The sequence below is a fragment of the Psammomys obesus genome, unplaced genomic scaffold, assembly GCF_907164565.1.
Source record: "Psammomys obesus unplaced genomic scaffold, mPsaObe1.curated_primary_1811, whole genome shotgun sequence".
NCBI lineage: Eukaryota > Metazoa > Chordata > Mammalia > Rodentia > Muridae > Psammomys > Psammomys obesus.
In genome coordinates this window covers 27775174-27791950 of record NW_026596069.1, presented here as the reverse complement: position 1 = coordinate 27791950, position 16777 = coordinate 27775174, and positions in this window count along the sequence as shown.

Here is a 16777-nt window from a genome sequence, read left to right as displayed (position 1 = left end):
TCCACTATGGCTTGTCCTTTGGAATTGTAAGGAATCCCAAAGGTATGCGTTATATTACATTCAGAGCAAAAGGCTATAAAAGCAGAGCTAGTATATGATGGCCCCTTGTCAGTCTTAATTGAACATGGCACACCCATAACCAACATGGCAGTTTTAATAGTAGCAACAACCATCTTGGCTTTTTCTTTAGGCTGGGCCACAGAAAGAGGGAAAGGTGTCAGTAATGACATGTATATATTTAGGACGACTAAACTCTGGAACATGGAACATATTGTTTGCCACAAAGCTGTTGGGCTGAAGACCTCTAGGATTGGTGCCAGCTGGTTGTAAGGGAACTGAAGGCAACAAGGGCCTGGAAGTAGTACAGGAAAGTATTAAATGCTTGCAGGAATTTGTGGATAATTGTGGAAAAGTTTGTTGAATGATAGAGTCAAATTATGAAATTTAGAATGGAGTAAGGCTTATTCTAAAGAAGATGACAAGAAAGCCATCACTAGATAATCAATCTTCCTGTTTCCCTCTGTAATGGCTCCAGGAAGGACCAAATAAGATCATTTGTGCTGAACTAAAAAAGGATCCTGTCTTTTTTCAATAATTCTTTGAAGTTGAATCATGGCCATATACATAGAATCTTCAGTTTGCTTTACAATAGCTAAAGATATAACCTTAACAAAATTAGTAACATATTAGCTGTCACTGAAAATATCAATGGGGTCTTTCCAATCTCTTAAAAGGACTAAGATAGCCAACAATTCTCCTAACTGCACAGATCCCTCAAAATAACTAGTCAACATTTTAGGAATGGTACAAGTGAGTAACACAGCCGAAACCTCTTTGAGGAGTCCTTAAAGCCTGAAGTGGCATCTGGAATGGGTTTTTGTAAAAAGTACCATCTAAAAATCGCAGATGTTAAAGGAAGCACAGATATGATTTCATTTTCAGGGAAATAATTATACATTTTGCCCTGGAAATTTAACAAGAGGAACTGAGCAATATAGAAAAATGTCCAGGCAAATAAGTCCTGGGAAACTGGAAGAATAATTGTTTCTGGCTTTTTACCCAACAATAAAAGATATATTTTCAGCACCGTTAGTGCAAGAGTGAAAATATTATCTATAGAAAGTGTAACATCAGGATCAGAAGCATAAGCCAAGTAAACCCAGTATAATATTTTACTGAGCTGCTGGAAAAGGGCCCCAGTAGGAAATCCCTCCCTGGGCATCCCAGGGCCTCAAACCTCACTAACAGGATCAAACCAATGTAGAGATGTAAAAGGGCTGGATTAAGGCCTGCATTAACACCTTGTAAAGTCCATTTTGCCCCCTCTGTAAGATTAAAATCTCCTCTGGCTGTTTGGCACCATGGAGCAGGAGAAAGATGGGTGAGCTGTCCCGTGGTAACGGGAAGGCAAGGTCTAATCTATGTCAAGTTCCCCAGAGAGGTCTCCATAGAAGCCAATGTAAAGGGTATGGAAAAGAAGAACTGTAACTTTTGGAGCTTAGTAGCATCAGAGGTAAGAATGTCCCCCCCAAACAAATATGGTTCTTGAGTTTGCACCTTTTCAACTGCAATATGAAGACCAGCTGCCCTCAAAGCAGCTGAAGCTTGAGCTGTAAGGGTTGCTCCTCAGGGTGACCAATGAAAGAATTATTCACTTAATGTATCACATAACACTCACTGGCCATGTTTTTAATAGCTTCCCACACATAAATTTGACAAATAGTGAGACTATTTTTTATCCCCAGTGGCAATACCTTTCACTGATATCTGTTCATAGGTGTTTTATAATTAATATCAAGCACTGAGAATTCAAATCATCTCTCCTCTGAATGAAGATGGATGGAAAATAACCTTTAATATGTATGGTGACAATATAGTGTCCACAAGGGACTGCAGATAATGCAGGGAGGCCCGGTTGGGTAGCCCTCATCACCTGCATAGTAGCATTGACAGATCTCACGTCATATAAGAATGTAAATTCTCCTTTATAATATAAATTTGTTATAACTTATTCACTTTATATCCCAATTGTAGCCCCATCCCTTATTTCCATTATGTACCACTCTCCCGCTCCCTTTCCTCTATCCCTATCCCCTAGTCCACAGAAATGACAAGCCCTCCTCGCCTACCATCTGAACCTAGCCTACCAAGTCTCATCAGGACTGCCTGCATCCACTTCCTTTTTTATTCAGAACAGAACTAAAGAATTCCAGGGACTATTAGCAAGTTCTGTATGATTACAGTCAAACTGTTCTTGGACAAATCCAGGTGTTTCCCCCATCAGCCACTGATCCACCCACACAGGTTTATGTGAATCCCTATCAATTTGAGGGGGAATTGGAATCCTGCTAGAACAATGGTCCTTAGAATTGGGGAGAGTGCCTCAAACATAATTTATCTTGTACAATGCAATCATCATAAAAGGCCTTATTATCTGTGATAATGACCACATCCATAACTTCTAAGACATTTTTCCCCCAGAGGCTATTGAGAATGTTTACTGCCACAAGGGGTATAATTTCCTCACAGTTACCATCATTGTAACACCATGTGATCTGCCCAGTTTGCCAAGATGTGTCAGAACATCCTTTACAGGTAGTTTAGGTCAAAGGGTCGAAGTTTCTCATTGCCTTTTTTTTTTTTTTTGGTTGTTGTTTGTGTTTTTGTTCATTTTTTTCCCCTTAATTTTTGTAGCTTTTTCATAGAATGGTGTTCTCAAACTCTTTGAGAATGGTTGTTACCACCTTGATGCTGGAGAATTACAGGGAAAGGTTGGGTTACAAAAGAGTCATCCTTTCAAGGGTTTAACATAGCCTGGAATAGGGACAACATAGGTGTCTCAGGACAAGAGGGGGCCACCCAAGGATTTACATGGGAGGCTGCTCCCTCAACCACACTGGACCATGTATCTACAGAAGAACAAGAAGCTGCCACCATTCCCTTTGAGGATACACCACTCAAGCATGGTGTAGGGTTTCCTCTTCAGTCTCAGTCTCACAGAGTTGATCCATCACAGCCTATAGGATAGTTAACCTTTGGTTTGGCTGGGTCCTTATCTATGGAAATAGCAATGCTCAAAGCGCGCATTGCTTTTCTCTCTCTCCAGGCTCTACCACCAATGTCAAAGAAGATGGGGTGATAGCAGATTCTGGAAGGCAACTAAAAATAGTCATAACTATACTGGAAAAGTACAGTGTAAGTTCACCCTCAATCTCTTCTGTGTAAGAGTTGCAACCCGCTCCCTACTTTGCTCATCCCAGATCCCTCCTACCAGCATTTCAGGACACACTTTAAGAACCTTGTTATAGAAATGAAAATTTTTTTATCTGAAAAAAAAAGTCACCTATTTTCTAGAATACCTTTCATGATTTCTAGCTGACTCTTTTAACTCTGAGAATTTGAGTTACCCATCATGAGCAGAGAGTTCCACACACCTGCAATGATTAGAATGAGTGGTGTCCAGATGTCTCTGTCCTCCCTGTCAGGGCACCATTTGAGGGGATCAGGAACTGGGGGAAGGGGGTTGAATGGTGAAGGAGCCCACACAGAATCTTGGGATTCACACTCCAGAGACTAGATTCAAGGTACATATCTAACTTTATTGTTCAGTGTGAAGGCCTTTAAAAGACTGAAAGGCCAATCAGCCCATCCTATGCTATCTTAAAGCAACAATAACAATCAGGTTGGTGCAACTATAAGGATATGTGTGTGTAGTGGAGGAGAGGGGTCAGGGCGAAGGTCACCTTAGGAAGCTTCTGTAAAGAAGGAAGAAGCAGTCACCACCCTAACCTCAGATCCACTTTGAGACTTCACTAGTATGCTAGGAGTCCCTAGTGGATCAACACTGTGCGCATTGGGTCATGATCTTTCAGGGAGACATCAGAGTCGATGATGCATCAATTGCTGTTTCCTGTGGACCTCCAAATGTCTTATCCTGATACTCCCCACATCTGTCAGATATAGAAGATACCATATATGAGCAAACATCTTAGCCTTTTGGATTTTACAATCTTTCTTAAACTGTAAAAGACTATGAAGTGTCATTTTCTGCACAAGACATAACCAGTGTAATCATGAACTCATACTAGTTATGGATGCCTACATTGTGTCTGCAAATAACAAATTTTACAATAGTCAGTCGAGGCATGAACTAGATGTTCTACTTTTCATTGCTGAACTGACTGTGAACCTTGGATCACAAAACAAATTTGAAAGCTGTGAGTCTGGGAGACTTGGCATGAGAAAAGGGTATTTATAGGGTGGGAATGGAGAGGAAGGAAAGGAAATTAATCTGACTACAGTCTGTGTAAATGTGTGTGTATATGTGTGTGTGTATGTGTGTGTGTGTGTGAACTCAAATAAAATTAACCTGTAAAAAATGATCAAAAAAGAAAAGTTAAAAAAGGGAATATTGTTATGAAGAAAATGAAATATAAAATCAGAAAGATATAAATGTTAATTATATCATTTTTAATAAAATAAATGAGTGTTACATGGCTTATATGCATTCTGTGATTAGGAAATACAAAGAAAGAAAAATAGCAGCTGGGTAGAATGTAACCAAACTAATAATATACTAACCGGAAAAAGCAACCCTTTCCAAATCTTAATGAAACACTTATGATACAAATATACTTACGATGTCATAAGCACTCACTGTAATTGTTCAAACATCTTTTTGTTGTTTTTTTGCAACTTTAATTTAAAAAATTATGCAATATATTTTGATTATGCTTTTCCCTTCTCCCAGCTCCTCCCAGATCCTCTCTACCTCATTAGCCATACAACTTTATGCCTTTTAACTCATTACAAAACAAACAACAAAACCAAGAAATGTATAAGCATACAAGGAAGCACCACAAAAAGGCACAGAAAGGGAAAAAATAGTCAAGCAAAAGACAAGTAACACAAAATAAGAAAAGGAAAAAAAGAAAAGGACAAGAGTCTACAAAAATACCATTGTGTCATTTTGTTATGGTCAAACTATTACTGGGCATGTGGCCTACCCTAATATGTCAGTATCACACCCAGTGAGATTTCACTTGAGAAAACTAAAATCATCTTTGCCAAATGATGCCAGTTGCAGATAGCTTCTTAGTTAGGGATTAAAGGGCTGTGTCACTTCTCCATCTCAGCACTAGGATCCCATCTGTTTTTAATCACCTCTCACATATCTTGTGTAAGCAAACATAACTATTGTCTCCTCTTCTACTCTTTGACTTGACTGAAAATACAAAGCTTTGTCAAATGTTCTCACTCTTCCTAAATACACCCTGCTTTTATCTATACCATATTATTTTTAATATGACTAGAAACATTCCATATTTTTAAATTCTGTTTATTTATTTATTTATTACAATTTATCACTTTGTATCCTAACTGTATCTCCCTCCCTGGTCTCCTCCCAGTCCCACTCACCCTCTTATCACCATTTGCCCTGCCCCTAGTTCACTGACAAGGGAAGACCTCCTTCCTTACTATCAGACCCTAGTCTTCTCAGGTCTTAGCAGTACTGGCTGCCTTGTCTTCTTCTGTGGCCTGGCAAGGCTGCACTTCAGGGGAGAGGTGATAAAAGAGGAGGCCACTGAGTCTTTTATGGCTCAAAATTAGCATCATCCCTAAAGATGAATTTCCTTGCCACCAGTCTAGATATTTGCACTCTGCTTTCAACATTTCAATACAAAATTTGGTATTTTTCCTAATATTTAAGAAAACAAATGATTCTAAGTTCAATCTTTTCACTTGTGGTTATGTGATGAATAATTATTTAATCATTACTAATGCATATTTAGATTTACTTGAGATAGATATGGTCCTAAAACACTTATCTACAGAATATGCCTTAAATATAGATTATAACATTCTGCTTTATGTTGACAGGATATATTTTGGAGAAGATAAATAAAGACAGACAAAGATTAACTCAGGTATGTTGGTCCTCAAGCTTGTCAGAGATCTGCTAAATATGGCATTTAACATATAAGTTTGTTATACAGACAGAGAGTACCAAATCCTAGCAGTATCTCCCAAGGTCTCCAAGAAGAGTTGGTCAGGACAGATGGCTTCAGCTCTGGATTGTGGTGTGCTAACCACTGGACAAGATGGCCCCCAAATGGCCCATTGTGAAAGCCCAGCCTGAACTGTGGGCAAACTGGACACTTGGAGAGTTATTGTCTCACATTACTGAAAAGGAGATGAGGTCAGTCCCTCATGTTCTTCAACAAAAAGTGCCTCTTATCTTCTGTGCCTGACAACCAGACTGCTTCTGCCCACAGGATCCAGGGACAGGTCTCTAGGTAGTGGTCTATGGACTGGTTGATCATCTCTGTCATTATGAAAAATACATAGATTCATTTGGTTACAATTTATTCTTCGCAAGTCTCTGATCACATTGATCGCTAAGCTAATGGTAGCTTGATAGCTAGAGAACAGACAATTAGCTCCTTACTCCAAGGTCTACCATATTAGCTTATTAGTCAATTCATTAGCTAGTTAAAACTACTAGATACTCTATCTCTTATTTAAAAAGACAGACAGGTTTCTCTTGTTCATAGGCTTCATGTTAAAAGGTAAACAGATTTCAGTGTAACTTTTTACTATTCATTTCGTTTAAATGACTTCTCCCAGTAATCAACCACCAGTGGGTTACAGTGAATAACTGGATAGATCAGATTTCCTTCCATGCTATATTTTTTATTTTACTTTTTTTACTATTTATTCATCATATTATATCCCAATTGAAGCCTCCATCCTTAACTCCCAGCAGCCTTACCCTCCCTCCCTCTTCCCCCATATCCTATCTTCTTACTCTAGTCCACTTTAAGGGGAAAGTCTCCACCATTGCCATCTGCCCATAGCTTGTTAAGTCTCATCAGGACTGTCTGGATCCTCTTCCTCTATAGCCTTTTAAGGCTGCATGACCAGGGGCAAGTGATCAAAGAGCAGACAACTGAGTTCATGAAAGAGGCAACCCCTGTTCCTACCCCTTGCAGATCCACATAGAAACTGAGCTGCTAATCAGCCACATCTGAGCAGGGGGTCTAGGTCTTCTCCATGCATGGTCCTCAGTTGGTACAGGACAACTTGGGATCAGATCCTTTAACTTTGTTGGTCTCCTTGTGGAGTTCATGTCCCCTCCATTTCCCTCTGTCCCCCTCTTCTTTCATAAGCCTTCCTGTGCTCTGCCATAATTTTTTTCCCTGATTCTCAGGATCTGCTTCAATACACTATTGGGTGAAGCCTTTCAGAGGATGCTTTATAGTAGGCTTCCATCCTGTTTCCTCCCTTCCACCTGCTGTCTACCCTGGTTGCCGTGTTGAATGAGATTTAAGCATCCTTCCTAAAGTTCTCCTTAGTGTTTTAGTTTTTTGGGAAATGAAGTGACAATGATGTCAATGCTTAAACTCAGTGATTGAACCATACTTTGATTAGCAGTGAAAATATGAGAAAAATCTTAGGAGGCAGGGTATTTTTGAAGGAAGAAAGTTTCTGAAACAATGCCTTTTGATCCTTCCCAAAATACTTTATCATATCTGTTTATGTTTTCTTTCTTCAGTTCATGTTTGGGCTGTTATGATGGTAAGATTTTTGAGTTTCTGAAAGTATTCTGATACACAACCACATTTTACACAAGGAACTACAGGCAATTAAGGAATGATGAGAATATAAGATCATACCAATTGGTTATCCAATATCAAATAGTCAGCACTGAAAATTACATATATATGTGTGTGTGTATGTGTGTGTATGTGTGTGTGTGTGTGTGTGTGTATAAATAGATCAGAATATATTTAGGCAAATATGTATATATGTATATATTTATACATATATGTATATATGAACAAAAAATGTAAAGCATAGAACATAAATTTGAATGAGAGCAAGGAGAGGTATATGGAAGGATACAGAGAACGAAAGAGAAGGGGGAAATTATGTAATTTTATTATAATCTCAAAAATAAAAGGAATAGGGCTAGAGAGATGGCTCAGCAGTTAAGAACACTGGCTGCTCTTCCAGAGGTTCCGAGTTCAATTCCCAGCACCCACATGTTGACTCACAACCATCTCTAATGGGATCTGATGCTCTGTTCTACAGCGCATGACTACAAGCAGCTAAAAGCTCTCATATACATAAATAAATATATTTTAAAAAATAAATAAAAGGAATAGATTTAGAGGAGTCTAAGATGGCAGTAACCAACTCCCACCTTATCTGATGGGCATAGGATCTAAAACTCCAAAATTGGTTAGTGGAGAGACAGCTGAAGCCAGAACATTGACATTGAAGTTTCCTGGGAGAGAGAGAACCCTTCATCTGGGATAGTTTGGACTCACATCACCCATGGACATCTCCAGAGACTGAGAGTGGGTAATATTCAAACCCCCTGCACTTCCCCTAGCACCAAGGACAGGCCTCCCTGCTTGTGGAGGTGGCAGTGGTTGTGCCAAGCAGGGGCATCTGTGCTCTGTGACTGAGACAGCAGAGGTTGTTGTTCCAAGTATGGGTATCCCTGCCTAGCAGCCAAACTGTAGACACCACTGAGCTGATGGATCTCCTACACTCTCATTTGCCCCTACTGGCACAAATCTGAGAGTAGAGAACGGAGGAACCACTGTGCTTACCAAGTAAACCTGTGAGCGAGTGAGTGAGCCTTCAAGTGAGTGTATGCAGAGACCTAGAGCCAGGGTCCCTCAATGCTAACAGCCAGACATCAGATCCCTTCCACTCACAATCCCACTCTGGGCAACACAGGGATCCTTGGTACAGCATTCTCAACATTAAAGGTCCTGTTCTGTGGGTCTACCAGTGGAATCCAGGCAAACAATTCCTGATATCCAGACAGATATGAATTTCATGAGGACAATACAATAGGCTTGTAGCCCATTGAGGTATTCAGAACACCCACACTTGCATATTGCGTACTTAAACAGGGTCAACACCCCTCCTGCTCTCAAGCTCCACCCTTTCAGGCATCTACATAGTCTAGCACCCTGTTCTTCAAGGCACACTGACACACACACACACACACACACACACACACACATACACACACACACTTGTGTACATGTGCTTGTTTCTTTCCTCCCTGAGCTTCAGCTGAAACACCAACATCCACTTTCGAACTGGAGCACCTCTCTCATCTTCCTGAAGAATACTTCAGACACCAAGACAAACAGACCCAGTCTGAAGTACAGACTCCAGAAAAAAACAGTGAAGGGTACAAGGGTATGGACCATCAGATTGTTAGAGGCAGGCATAAGTAGACATACAACAAAAATCAGGACATCATGGTTTAACCTGCAATCCCCAAAAATCAATGGACATTTTAATTCATCAGAAACACAGGAAAATGATTTTAAAGCTATGCTTATCCAGTTATTAGAGGCACATAAAGAGAAAACAACATTCTCAAAGAAATAGCCATAGAGTCACATAAAGAGGAAATGAACAAAGCTCTCCAAGAAATACAGGCAAATATTGTCACACAAAAACAGGCACATAACAGGAAATGAATAGAAAAATAGATGCCATCATGGAAAGACAGGAATCTACATTCAAACAGATAAAGGAAATAGTGCAAGACATGAAAACAGCATTAGAGTCAATAAAGAAAACGGAAGCAGAGAAAACCCTGGAGCTGGAGAAGTTATGGAAAAAAATGAGGAACCACAAAGGTAAGAATCACCAACAGAATACAAGAGATAGAAGAGAGATTCTCAGGCACTGAAGATACAATTGCAGAAATTGGTACATTTCTCAAAGAAAGTAAAATCAGAAAAGTTCCAAACACAAAACATCCAAGAAATCAATGACCCCATGACAAGACAAAATCTAAGAATAATAGGAATAGACAAAAAAAGAAAATTTCAGGCACCAAGGTCCAGAAAATATTTTCAAGAAAATCATTGAAGAAATTTTCCCCAACTTAAAGAAAGAAATGTCCTTAAACATACAAGAGGCTTACAGAACACCAAATAGACTAGACCAGAAAAGAAACTCCTCATATAACATAATAGTCAAAACACAAAATCTACAGAAGAAAGAAAAAAAAAATAAACCAAAACATTAAAAGCAGCAAAAGAAAAAGGACAAGTATATAATGTAGACCTATTAGAATCACACCAGACTTCTCAACAGATATTGTGAAAGCCAGAAAGGCCTTGGCAGATGTCATGCAGACCCTTGGAGACCACAGATGCCAACCCAGACTACTGTACCCAAAAAGCTTTCAATCAACATAGATGGAGAAAAAAAAACATCCCATTAGAAAACTAAACTTAAGCAATATCTACACAACAACCCAACCCAGCCCTACAGAAGAAAATAAAAGGAAAACTTCAATCCAATGAAATCAACTACACCCAAGAAAACACAGGATATAGATAATTTCACAACAAATAATTAAAAGAAAACAAGCATAAAAATACAATAACACCACCAACTACACAATAAAAGGAACTAACATTCATTGATCACTATTATCTATCAACATCACTGGACTCAACTCGCCAATAAAAAGACACGGACTAACAGAATGGTTACAGAAAAATGATACAACATTCTTCTGCATCCAAGAAACATACCTTTGCAACAAAAATAAACACTTCCTTAGAGTAAAGGACTGAGGACTGGAAAAATCTTTTTCAAGCAAATGGACCCAGAAAACAAGCTGGAGTAGCCATCCTAATATCTAATAAAACAGAATTTCACTCAAAATTAATTTAAAAAAAAAGATGAGGAAGGACACTTCATTCTCATCAAAGGACAAATTCAGCAGGAGGACATCACAATCCTAAACATCTATGCCCAAAATACAAGAGCACTGTCATTTGTAAATGAAACATTATTAAAGCTTAAATCTCACATTGATCTCAACACCTTAATAGTGGGAGACTTCAACACTCTACTCTCACCAGGGACAGATCATTTAGACAGAAGTTAAATTGGAAAATTATGACACTTACCGAGGTTCTAAAAAAAAAAAATAGACCTATTAGATGTCTACAGAACTTTTTAAACAAATCCAAAAGAGTATACCTTCCTTTTTAGCACCTCATGGAACATTATCAAAAATTGACCATATGGTCAGGCACAAACCAAGTCTCAACAGACACAAGAAGATCAAAATAATCCCGTATATCCTATCAGACCACCATGGCCTAAAACTAGACCTCAGCAACAAGAGAAATAACAAAAAGCCTGCCTACAAATGGAAACTAAACATCTCTCTACTCAGAGAAGAAATAAAAAAAGAAATTAGAGACTTCCTAAAATTCAATGAAAATTAAGGCACAACTTATCCAAACATATGGGACACAATGAAAACAGTGCTAAAAAGAAAGTTCAAATCACTAAGTGCCTCCAGAAAGAAATTTGAGACGACTCATACAAGCGACTTAATGGCACACCTAAAAATCCTAGAAACAAACAAAAAGAAGAAGTTAGAACATACACCCAAGAGGACTAGATGATTGGAAATAATCAAACTCAGGGCTGAAATCAATGAATCAAAGAAAACAATTAAAAGAATTAATGAGACCAAGAGCTGGTTCTTTGAGAAAATCAACAATATTGAGAAACCCTTAGCCAAACAACTAAAGGTCAGAGAGAAAGTATCCAGATGAGCAAAAATAGAAATGAAAAGGGGAACATAATGACAGACACTGAGGATATTCAAAGAATTATTATGTCTTACTTCAAAGGCCTATACATCACAAAATTTGATTGAAATAAAATGAAATTTAAATGAAATGTACAATTTTCTTGATAGATTTCATTAACCAAAGCTAATCCAAGATCAGGTAAATAGATTAAATAGCCCTATGACTCCCCAAGGAAATGGAAGCAGTCATCAAAAGTTTCTTTCCAAAAAAAAAACCTAGGGCCAGATGGTTTCAGCACAGAATTATATACACCGTCAAAGAAGAGTTAGTACTAATTCTCTTCAAACTATTCCACAAAATAGAAACAGAAAGACCATTACCAAGCTCATTCTATGAAGTGACATTGACCTTGATACCTAAACCACACAAAGACCCAACAAAAAAAAGAGAACATCAGACCTATCTTTCTTATGAACATTGATGCAAAAATCCTCAATAAAATACTTACAAACTGAATCCAAGAAGACATAAAACAAACAAACAAACAAACAAACAAAAAAGAAGACATAAAACATATCATCCATCACAACCAAGTAGGCTTCATTCCAGGCATACAGATGTGGTTTAACATATGAAAATCCATCAATATAAACCACCATATAAACAAACCAAAAGAAAAAAAAATATGATCATCTCCTTCAATGCCAAGAAAGATTTGAAAAAATCCAAAACACATTCATGTTTAAAGTTTTGGAGAGAACAGGAATACAAGGCACATTTACTAAAGGCAGTATGCTGCAAGCCTACAGACAACATCAGTCTAAATGGAGAGAAACTTAAATAAATCCCACTGAAATCAGGGACAAGGCAAGGCTGCCCACTCTCTTCGTATCTCTTCAACATAGTAACTGAATAGCTAGATAGAGCAATAAGACATCTAAAGGCGATCAAGGGGATAAAAATCGGAAAGAAAGAAATAAAAATATCACTATTTGAAGATAATATGATAGTACACATTAGTCACCCCAAAAATTCAACCAGAGAACTCCCTTAGCTGATAAATACCTTCAGCAAAGTGGCTGGATACAAAATTAACTAATATATGTATTAGTTATATATATATATATATATATATATATATATATATATATATATATATATATCAGTAGCCTTCTTGTATACAAAAGACAAAAGGGCTGAGAAAGAAATTAGGGAAACTACACCTTTCACAATAGCCATTAATAGCATTAAGTACCTTGGTGTGACTCTAATAAAACAAGTGAAGGAATTTTGACAAAAATTTCGAGTCTCTGAAGAAAGAAATTGAAAAAGATATCAGGAGATGGAAATATCTCCCGCGCTAATGGATCTGTAGGACTAACATAGTGAAAATGGCCATCCTACCAAAAGCAATCTACAGAGTCAATGCAATTCTCATCAAAATACCAAGATGTTTCTTTATAGAACTTAAAAAGAAAACAATTCTCAATTTCATAAGGAAAAAAAGCAGAATTGTTAAAACATTCCTGCAAAACAAAAGATTGTCTAGAGCTATCTCCACCTCAGACCTCAAGCCGTACTACAGAGCAATAGTAATTAAAACTGTTTCGTACTGGCATAGAAACAGAATGGTGGATCAGTGGAATTGAATAGCAGACAGAGAAATAAACACACACACACCTATAGACACTTAATTTTTTACAAAGAAGCCAAAACCATACAAAGGAAAAAAGATAGCCTCTTCAACATATGGTGCTGGTCTAACTTGATGTCTACATGTAGTAAATGCAACTACATCCATATTTATCATCCTGCACAAAACTCAAGTCCAACTGTATCAAAGACATTAACAAAAAATCAGATATATTAAATGTGATAAAGGAGTAAGTGGGTAAGAGCTTTGAACTCAGTGGCACAGGAGACAACTTCTTGAAGAGAACACCAACAGCACAGATTGTCTAAGATCGACAAGCAATACACTATACGGGACCTATGAAACTAAAAACCTTCTGTAAAGCAAAAGACATTGTCATCAGAACAAAACGACAGCCTACAGTCTGGGAAAGGATCTTCACCAACCTTATACCTGACAGAAGGCTAATATCCTGAATATATAAAGAACTAAAGAAGTTAAAAAGCAATAAATCAAGTAATTCAATTACAAAATGGGGTACAGAGATAAACAGAGAATTCTCTGTAGAGGAATATAGAATGGGAGAGAAACACTTAAAGAGATGCTCAACATCCTTAGCCATCAGGGAGATGCAAATCAAAATGACCCTGAGATTTCACCTTACACCAAATCAGAATGGCTAAGATCAAAAACTCAAATGACAATATATGCTGGAGAGGGTTTGGAGAAAGGGGAACCCTCCTCCACTGTGGTAAGAATGTAAACTTGTAAACAACCACTTTGGAAATCAATCTGGCACTTTCTCAGAAAATTAAGAATAGTGTTACCTCAAGATCCAGCTATACCACTCCTAGGCATATATTCAAAATATGATGAAGTATACAACAAGGACATTTGCTCAAACATGTTTTTAGCAACTTTATTCTTAATAGCCAGAATATGGAAACAACCAAGATGTCCCTCAATTGAGCAATGAATACAGAAATTGTGGTACATTTACTAAATGGAATTAGTAAATTCCATTTACTCAGCAATTAAAAGCAAAGAAGTCACGAAATTTTCAGGGAAATGGTGGGTACTAGAAAAGAGTGAGGTATCCCAGAAGCAGAAAGACACCTATGGTATATTCTCACTTTTAAGTGTGTATTATCCACATAATATATGATAAATATACTAAAATCTGTACACCTAAAGAAGCTAAACAGGAAAGAAGACCCTGGGTAAGTTGGTCAATCCTCACTCAAAAAGGCATACAGGATAAACATTGGAAGAGGAAGAAAACAGGGAACATGACAGAAGCCTACCACAGAGGGCTTCTGAAATACTCTACTCTGCATAGTATCAAAGCAGATGCTGAGAATCATAGCCAAACTTTGGGCAGAGTGCAGGGAATCTTATGAGAAAAGGGGGACATAGAAAGCTCTGGAGGGGACATGGGCTTTCCACAAGGAGAGCAACATCACCAAAAAATCTGAGCAAAAGGTTATTTTCTGAAACTGATATTCCAACCAAGGACCATGAATGGAGACAACCTAGAAGTCCTGATTGGGAGGAGCTGAAAGAGGGTTCTACAACTGGGATTCAAAGTGAATGAACTGTAATTAATAAAAAGTAAATAACAAAAATGAAAAAAAAGAAATAAAACAGAGTGCCTTGATGGTATATTTTAGAGACTCTGACTATGCTATTTCTCTCTGCCTTTATCCCTCTCTTTTTTCTTGTTATGAATAAAGAATAGCTTCAAATAATAGTTCTTTGGTTCCCAAATTGTGATATTCTACCTCATCTCAGTCCCATAGAAATCCAGCCACATAACCATGAAGTAAAATAATAAACCAAATTATACCATTATTCTCAAATATATTTGCTGTCACTTGAGTTAGCACATTTGGGCGAGGATGTGGACAGAAGAAAAAACTCCTTGCCTGTTGGTGGGACTGAAAACTTGTACAACCACTTTGGAAACCAATTATTTGTTTTCTCAGAAAACTGGGAATATCTCCACCTCAAGACCCATTTATACCATTCCTGGGCATATAAAGATGTTCTACCATAAAACATTTACTCTACTATGTTCATAGCAGCTTTATTCTTAATAGTCAGAGTCTGAAAACAATCCATATGCCTCTTAACCAAAAATGCATAAAGAAAATATGATACATTACACAATGGAATACTACTCAGCTATTAGAAATAAGGAAATCATGATATTTGCAGGCAAATGGATGAAGCTAGAAAAGACCACCAAAAGTGAGGTAACCCAGACCCAGAAAGGAACACATGGTATGTATTCAATGTACTCACTTATAAGTGGATACTAGCCATATAGTATATGATAAACATACTACAATCCACAGATTCAAAGATACTAAGGTCTTTCTATCTCCCCCTTCTTTTATAAGATTCCCTACACTGTGCCCAAAGTTTGGCTATGAGTCTCAGCATCTGCTTTGATAGCTTGTTGGGTAGAGTCCTGTGGTAGGCTTCTATCCTGGTACCTGGAGGGTACAGGAACTCCATAAGGAATGCAACACAAACCAGAAAATACTTGTGCCCATGTCTTTTCTGAGTCTGATGCTCCAACCAAGGACTATTCATGGAGATAATCTAGAACACCTGTACAGATGTAACTTATGACAGCTCAGTCTCCAATGTGTTCATTCCATAGTAAGGGGAACAGGGGCCATATCTGACATGATATCAGTAGCTGGCTCTTTGATCACCTCCTCCTGAAGGAGGAACACCCTTACCAGGCCACAGAGGAAGACAATGCAGACAGTGCTGATGAGACTTGATAGGTTAGGGTCAGATGGAAAGGAGGAAGACCTCCCTATTAGTGGACTGAGGGAGGGGCATGGGAGTAGAGAGGGAGGAAGGGCAGGATTTTGAGGGGACCAGGGAGGCTGCTACAGCTTGGATACAAAGTGAATAAATTGAAATAAATTTAAAAAATATGCTTAAGGAACAAGAAGGCCCTTATAGAGGATGAATGAATCTCTCTCAGAAGGGAACTAGAATAGCCAGTGGAAATGGTTGAAGAGAGGGAAGAGTTTAGGCGAGGGAGTTCAAAAGAAAATGGGGAGAATGAGGGCATAAGGACAGAGGGCTTGGAGAGAGAAGAGAAACTGTAAACTGGGTTATCTCTGAGACAAGCTAGAGACCTACAACAGCATAGGCTCCTAGGATGATATGGAGTTTACTCTAGCTAAAACTCCTAATAGTTGTGGGTCACAGAGACTGAAGAGGCCATTCTCCAACCATAGAGGACTTCTAGTGGAGGGAAGGGAACATCAACCCACCCACAAAAAACTTCGACCCAAAATTTACTCTGCCTCCAAGTTGTGCAGGGATAGAGATAGAGCAGAGATTGAAGGAATGTCCAATACATAAGAATGATTTGAAAATATGTTATTGACAGTCTTTTAAAATGTTTTTGCTATTGTTATTAGCCTACATATATTTTCTTTACCATTTCATCATTTTACAATGTCATTTGTAGAATATCATTTTAATTTAATTAAGTAATATTATTTTTCTTATG